Genomic DNA, 8,508 nt, shown 5'->3' on the forward strand with positions numbered 1-8,508 from the left:
AATTATTTCAATGGGCCCAGACTCTTGCATCTTCCCATACATAGAAAAGTGCTAAATTCATTAACTTGAGATGTCTGTTTTGTTTTTTAGTATTTATTTATTTTTATTTATTTTTTGACTGCGTTGGGTCTTAATTGCAGCACTCGAGCTCTTCTTTGTGGCATGCAGGCTTCTCTCTAGTTGTGGTGCACCTGCTCTGGAGTGTGTGGGCTCTGTAGTTTGAGGCATGCAGGCTGAGTAGTTGCAGCACACAGGCTTAGTTGCCCCACGGCATGTGGGATCTTCCCGGACCAGGGCTCGAACCTGCGTCCCCAGAATTGGAAGGCAGATTCTTTACCACTGGACCATCAGGGAAGTCCCTGTTTTTTTTCTTTAACAGTAATCTTGATGTTCTGACTACCCGGTTTTTGTTGCAAAAACTCCTATGTATTCCGGTTCCTCCCTTACATCTTTGGAGCTGAGAGGCTGGCTCCTGGGCTTAAGTCCTCAGTAAGTCTGCTGAATAAAACATAATTCTCAGCTTTTAGGTTGTGCTTTTTTTTTTTTCAGTCGACATAAATAACAGAAACCAAGTTATTAGTTTGACCTTAAAAGTGGTGACTTTGGAGTCAAATGGAATCAGAAGATAGTTGTTGATCCAATTAGACATCGTGATCCCACCAGAAAGAAAGAACACGAGATTGTTTCAGGATAGAATCAGGCAGTAGGGGGATTGGCTGAGGTTGCAGACCCAGTCAGATTTTTATGTAGTGAGTAACCCAGATTGGAGGCTGTGGGTTGCGAGACCACCCCTTTTTAGAAATCTCCTAGCATAACAGCATTGCTTTGGGGCAATTTGAAACAATAGGCTCTGGTGGGAAAGCAAAGTTTTATCAGCATTTATTAATTTATCCAAATATGGGGGGATTTCTCTGGCGGTCCAGTGGGTTAGGACTCGGCACTTTCACTGCTGTGGCCCTGGGTTCAGTCCCTGGTCTGGGAAGTAAGATCCCACAAGCGGTGCAGTGAGGCCAAAAAACAAAACAAAACAAAACAGAAGAAAACAAACATGAAGGACCTGCTTTCCCCAGGACCATGCTAATTCCTGGAATTTAGCAGTGAAAAAAGTGAAAAATTGTTCCCTTCATGAACTAGAGGGAGGAGATAGATAATATATATGTGAAACATACAGTGGTAAGTGCTATCAAAAAATATATATATATACAGGGGGCTTCCCTGGTGGCACAGTGGTTAAGAATCCGCCTGCCAATGCAGGGGACACGGGTTCAAGCCCTGGTCTGGGAAGATCCCACATGCAGCGGAGCAACTAAGCCCGTGCGCCACAACTACTACTGAGCCTGTGCTCTAGAGCCCGCGAGCCACAACTACTGAGCCCACGTGCCACATCTACTGAAGGCTGCACACTCTAGAGCCCGTGCTCTGCAACAAGAAGAGTCACCGCAGTGAGAAGCCCACGCACCCCAACAGAGTAGCCCCTGCTCGTGGCAACTAGAGAAAGCCCGCACACAGCAACGAAGACCCAACACAGCCAAAAATAATAAATAAACAAAAAAAAAATAGGGAAGGGGAATAGAGAAAACAGGATGTTGCTGGTGCCCTTTTAAGCAAGATGGTTAAGAAAATCTCAGGAAAGTGTGATATTTAGAGTCATAAAACAAGGAAATAAGCTTTGTGGAGAGCTGGGAGGCAAGAGAACCAGTGCAAAGGGCCTGAGGTGAAAGGATGTCTCAGGTTCTGGAGGTGCAGCCAGGAGGCAGAGGGAGCAGGGCTGAGTGGGAGGAGATGAGGTTGGCCTTTTGCAGAGCCAGGGGACTTTGAGCAATCTTATCTGCTAGACTGCTGCTCAGCAGTACCTGGAACTATCCACTTCAGTTCAGGGTATAGAACATTTATTTATTTATGTATCTATTCAGTTATTCGAACCAAGTTATGAGACTCTCAGGTCACAGGAGAAAAGCATCAGTTTTAGCGAAGCCATGAACCCATTCTACCTCCACCTGCAGGCTCATCAGCTCCAGAATGGCTGGCTCTCCTCCATTCCTCCCTTATATGACTTGACTTAAAGCCGCAACAAGTAATAAGCAGTAGTTCTCTGCCTTTTTTGTTTTTTCTAATTTTCTTTGTCTGTGTTGGGTCTTTGTTGCCGCCCGCAGGGCTTCTCTAGTTGCAGTGAGCGGGGGCTACTCTTCCTTGCAGTGCTCGGTCTTCTCATCGCGGTGGCTTCTCTTGTTTCGGAGCACAGGCTCTGGGTGCATGGGCTTCAGCAGTTTGGCACGCGGGCTCAGTAGTTGTGGCACGCGGCCTTAGTTGCTCCGCAGCATGTGGGATCTTCCCAGACCAGGGCTCCAACCCGTGTCCCCTGCATTGGCAGGCGGATTCTTAACCACTGCACCACCAGGGAAGCCCCTAGTTCTCTGCCTTTCTCCTTGTTTTCTCCTCCTTCCTCTCACTTATGTCTAGGAAACATTTCTTTTTAAAAAACATTCCCCACCTAGGCAACCTACCAAATCAAGATAGGAGTGGTTTTAGTTTGAACCTTCATCCCATTACCCCGGCAGATGGCTGTTTCTTCAGGCATTTTATTAAAAGTTTTAAGCGTTAGAAATTAAAATTCTTCTCGTTCTCCAAGGAAAACTCCATAGCTTCCTATGGTGCTATTCTGGCTCCAGTTATGAAGAGTTCAGAAACTAGCCTCCACGACGGAGTTTTTGTTTCAATCAGGAGACGTCCACCGGGGGAGGGCTATGCGGATTTTTCTGGGCGGCTCTGGGAGCAGCTGCTACGAGTCACTGGGAGGAAGGGGCGGGTAGCCGTGTCCACGCGGAGCGCGCTGCGCGCGCTGCAGGAGCCTGATGTGTGTGAGGGCGACGCGCTGAGGCTGTTCCCCAAAGTTATTGCTGGCCATCCTGTGAGAGCAGCAATGAAATAGGTGAAATAGAATAAAATAGGGGATTCCTCCGGACGCGAGCTCTGCCAGCCTGGGAAGAAGAGGAAGCCTTCTGGAAAGACAGGAGCTTTCCAGAGAATGGCGCGCACTTCAGAGCTGGCACCGTCTGCGCCACCCAAACGCGGGGAAGGGGCCGGACAGCCCGGGAAAAAGGGGACACCCCCCCCGCGTCACCGTCCCTCCCCCGCCACGCCCTGCCCCAGATTTGAAGTTAAGCGAAGTTGGGGTGGAGTGACTCCTCTTGGGTAGCCCCGGATGCTGTGGAGGAGAACGAGGAACCGACGCGCCCCCTTCTGGACGAGCCTTGCATCCTCTTCTCGCGGGGCCCTCTGGGGAAGGAAGGAGGGCCCTTGCTCTTTTTCTTTTCTTTTCTCTCCTTTTCTTTCTTTTTTTAGTTTTTCGTGTTTTTAAAAAAATTATGATAAACTATACATAACATAAAATTTACCATTTTAACCTTTTTTTTTTTTTCTTTCTGTACGCGGGCCTCTCACTGCTGTGGCCTCTCCCGTTGCGGAGCACAGGCTCCGGACGCGCAGGCTCAGTGGCCATGGCTCACGGGCCCAGCCGCTCTGCAGCATGTGGGATCTTCCCGGACCGGGGCACGAACCCGTGTCCCCTGCATCGGCAGGCGGACTCTCAACCACTGCGCCACCAGGGAAGCCCTAACCATTTTTAAGAGTGCAGTTCAGTGGCATTAAGTACAGTCACATTGTTGTGCAGCTATCACCACCATGCATCTCCAGAATTTTTTCATTTTCCCAAACTGAAACTCTGTCCCCATGAAACAACTCTCCATCCCTCTTCCTCCCAGCCGGTGGCAACCTCCATTCTACCTTCTGTTTCTATGAATTTGACTATTCACCTGTGTGGAATCATATATTTGTCCTTTTGAGTGTGGCAAATTTTACGCAGCATACATCTTCAAGGTTAATCCATGCTGTAGCCTGTGTTAGAATTTCCTTCCCTTTAAAGGCTAATACTCCATTGTATTGTATGGATGGACCACATTTTGTGTATCCATTCATCTGGCAATGGACATTTGAGTTGCTTCCACCTTTTGGCTATTGTGAATAATGCTGCTGTGGGCACAGGTGTACAAATATCCATTCGAGTCCCTGCTTTCAATTCTTTTGAGTATATACACAAGTGGAATTTCTTGGTCACATGGTAATCCTGTGTTTAACTTTTTGAGGAACTGCCAACTGTGTACCACAGCAATTGTGCCATTTCACCAACAGTGCACAAGTGTTCCAATTTCTCCACATTCTTACCAACTTGTGTTTTCTGGCTTCTTGATAATAGCCATCTTAATGGGTGCATTTTTTTTAATTGTGGTAATTTACACATAACAAAGTTTACCACTTGAACTATTTTAAAATGTACAATTCAGTGGCAGTAAGTACAGTCACAGTGTTGTATAACCATCACTGCTGTCTAATTTTGGAACTTTTTTATTATCTCAAATGGAAACCCCTTACCCATTAGCAGTCAACCCATTCACCACAGCCCCTGGAAACCATTAATCTACTTTCTATCCCTATGGAATGGCCTATTCTGGATTTTTTATATGAATCGAGTTGTACAGTAAGTGGCCTTGTGTGTTCCCATGACAGTTCCCTCAAGTTCAGTAACTTGCTGGAATGACTCACAGAGCTTTACTTCCTGTTACTGGTTTATCATAAAGGATACAATTCAGGGACAGCAAAAGAAAGAGATGCATAAGGCAAGGGTGGGGGGACATGGAGTTTCCATGTCCTCTCTGGGTCCTCCACCCTCCCAGCATCTCGACGTGTTCACCAATTTGGAAGCTCTCCTGAGCCTCATTGTTCAAGGGTTTTTATAGAGCTCAATCTCCAGTCCCCCTTCTTCTCCCGGAGGCTGGTAGGCCGGACAGAGGGTTCCCACCCTCTAATAAAGTGCTTGGTCTTTCTGGTGACCAGTCTCCATTCTGAGGCTATCTGGAGAGGGGAACACCCTAAGTTGTCTCATTAGGACAAACTCAAGCGTGATCTACAGTCGCCCCTTATGAATGACAAAGACACCCCTATCACTCAGGAAACTCCAAGAGTTTTTGGACCTCTGTGCCAGGAATCAAAGACAAAGACCAAATATATATATATTTGTTGTTGTTGTTGTGTTTTGTTTTTTGCGGTACGTGGGCCTCTCACTGTTGTGGCCTCTCCCGTTGCGGAGCACAGGCTCCGGACGTGCAGGCTCAGCGGCCACGGCTCACGGGCCCAGCCGCTCTGTGGCATGTGGGATCTTCCCAGACCGGGGCACGAACCCGTGTCCCCTGCATCAGCAGGTGGACTCTCAACCACTGCGCCACCAGGGAAGCCCCAAATATATATTTTTAATTATGCCTCACTGCTTTAATTTCAGTTTGGAAAGACATTTTGGCATGGTTCTGTAAAACAAGTGAGAAAATATAATATGCGAAGTATCCCTCTGTCATTTTAAAATGCAAGAGGCCATCTTCATGGTGATTTACTATAGTTAACTATTAGATGCATTTTATCACAATTGCTTAGATTGAATTCAATTCAGCAGACATTTGGAGAGGTACACCAAGTAGTACTAGGTCCTGAAAATATGAAACAAAAGTCATAAAAAGTCAATGATAAATTCCATATAAATGTTTCTAACATTAAGCGGTGAATTGTAACAACAACAACAACATTTTTTTTTTTTTTTTTTTTTTTTTGCGGTATGCGGGCCTCTCACTGTTGTGGCCTCCCCCGTCGCGGAGCGCAGGCTCCGGACGCGCAGGCTCAGCGGCCATGGCTCACGGGCCCAACCGCTCCGCGGCATATGGGATCCTCCCAGACCGGGGCACGAACCCGTATCCCCTGCATCGGCAGGCGGACTCTCAACCACTTGCGCCACCAGGGAGGCCCAACAACAACATTTTTTTAAGGTCATACCCAAAGCAGCAGTTCATTATAAGGATAAATTTTGCATAAGTGTAATGAATAGTTTCTTGAATTGTTTGATAACCCAATTAAGAAAGGTAGGGAGGGCTTCCCTGGTGTCGCAGTGGTTAAGAATCCGCCTACCAATGCAGGGGACACGGGTGTGAGTCCTGGCCTGGGAAGATCCCACATGCCGTGGAGTAACTAAGCCCATGCACCACAATTACTGAGCCTGCGCTCTAAAGCCCATGAGGCACAACTACTGAGCCCACACACCACAACTACTTAAGCCCGCGCGCCTAGAGTCTGTGCTCTGCAACAAAGAGAAGCCACTGCAATGAGAAGCCCGCGCACCGCAATGAAGAGGAGCCCCTGCTCGCCATAACTGGAGAAAGCCCGCTTGCTCGCAACAATGAAGCCAAAAATAAATAAATAAATTAATTAATTAATTAATTAACTTTAGAAAAAGAAAGGGAGTGAGTCCAGACATAGAAAGGGCTTGTGGTTGCCCTGAGGGAAGGGGGTGGAGGAGGAATGGATTGGGAGTTTGGGATTAGCAGATTGTAAACTAATATATAGAATGGATAAACAACAAGGTTCTACTATATAGCATGGGGAACTATATGCAATATCCTGTGATAAACCATAATGGAAAAAAATATGAAAAAGAATGTATGCATTTATAACTGAATCACTTTGCTGTACAGCAGAAATAAGCACAACATTGTAAATCAACTATACTTGAATAAAATAAATGTTAAAAAAAAGAAAGTGAGTCAAAAGCTTTAAATTTCTGGCTAGTTTACATAAAATACTGACACTGATGGAGTTAATATGAAACATAACACACCATGATGAAGGCAAAACCAAACTGGTGATTGTGAGTCCTCAGTTGAGAGTGTTATTGTTAATCACAGCATAAGAAAACTTATGATGTTCTGAATTATCCCAGTTCATGTCTGAAACTTCATGGAAATAGCCCCAATGGACTTCCCTGGCAGTCCAGTGGTTAAGACTCTGGGCTTCCACTGCTGGGGGCGTGGGTTTGATCCCTGATCAGGGAAATAAGATCCCGCAGGCCAAAGAAAAAGAAATAGCCCCAAGTTTAAAAACAGTCCTAAAATTTACATATCATTACCAATAATGTAATATCCTTACTATAATGAGTTGTGAAGCTAAAAGAAACTTTCCTAAGCTACCAGTAATAAAAAGTAGATTTAGGTCAACCACGATAAGTTTACTTTTTAAAATCTCTCTAAAAAATTACATTATGAAATTATCATATGAAGAGACAATGAGTAAGTTGCAGATAAAATGTATTTAGGGGCAGTTAATCAAACTGTTATTTTTCTGATTCTTAAAATTCACATTTGAGACTAATTTTGTATTCTTTTTCTTAAAGAAGACCTCCGAAATTGTTTATGTTTTAGGTACTACAAAACCTAGTTCCATCCCTGGTACTGGTATTATCTAAAATAGCAACTTGAGACTATTTACTTAGTCACTTATTTCTCAGGAGAAGCTGCCATTTATCTCTTCTTTTTTTCTTTTGGCCACACCACACAACATGTGGGATCTTAGTTCCCCGACCAAGGATCGATCCCACGCCCCTGCATTGAAAGAGCTGATTGTTAACCACTGGACCGCTGGGGAAGTCCCTGTCATTTAGCTTTCTAACTAGTGGGGTGGATAATGGGATTTTTATTTTGCTCAGGGGGATTCAATTTGGTTCTGCTGAAGTTAACTCCACCCCAGCTCTAGAAGTGAAACATGTGACCCAGACTAAATCAATTAGTGCTTGTTTGTTTGTTTCGGTTACATGTTGTCCAAGTGGTCCAATGTGAGCTGGTTTCAGGATTCTAGCTGGGAAGGATGGGAAAAGACAATCTCTTCCTTACAAGGCTTGGATGAGGAAGTATAACCCATCCTGCGGGCCACCAGCACACTGTGAAGGAAGCCCCCCAGAGGAGCATGCAGCTACTGCAGAAAACAGAGAGAGGATCAAGAACCTTGGGTCCACTGTCGAGTCTCTGGAACAAACCTGACCTGAAAATCTGCTTCTGGACTTTGCAGTTACGTAAATCAATAAATTCCATTTATGGGGCCTCCCTGGTGGTGCAGTGGTTGAGAGTCCGCCTGCCGATGCAGGGGATACGGGTTCGTGCCCCGGTCTGGGAGGATCCCATATGCCGCGGAGCGGCTGGGCCCGTGAGCCATGGCCGCTGGGCCTGCGCATCCGGAGCCTGCGCTCCGCAACGGGAGGGGCCACAGCAGTGAGAGGCCCGCATACCGCAAAAAAAAAAAAAAAAAAAAATTCCATTTATGGATGGAGCCAATTTCTCTTGGACTTTTTTTTTTTTTTTTTCTTCTGTACGCGGGCCTCTCACTGTTGTGGCCTCTCCCGTTGTGGAGCACAGGCTCCGGATGCGCAGGCTCAGCGGCCATGGCTCACGGGCCCAGCCGCTCCGCGGCATGTGGGATCTTCCCGGACCAGGGTACAAACCCGTGTCCCCTGCGTCGGCAGGCAGACTATCAACCACCGCGCCACCAGGGAAGCTCTCTCCGGGACTCTTTGCTTCAGTTTATTTATTTATTTATTTAGGCCACGCTGCGCAGCTTGTGGAATCTTAGTTCCCAGACCAGGGA

This window comes from Mesoplodon densirostris, chromosome 2 (assembly GCF_025265405.1).
Source record: "Mesoplodon densirostris isolate mMesDen1 chromosome 2, mMesDen1 primary haplotype, whole genome shotgun sequence".
NCBI classification, from domain to species: Eukaryota; Metazoa; Chordata; class Mammalia; order Artiodactyla; family Ziphiidae; genus Mesoplodon; species Mesoplodon densirostris.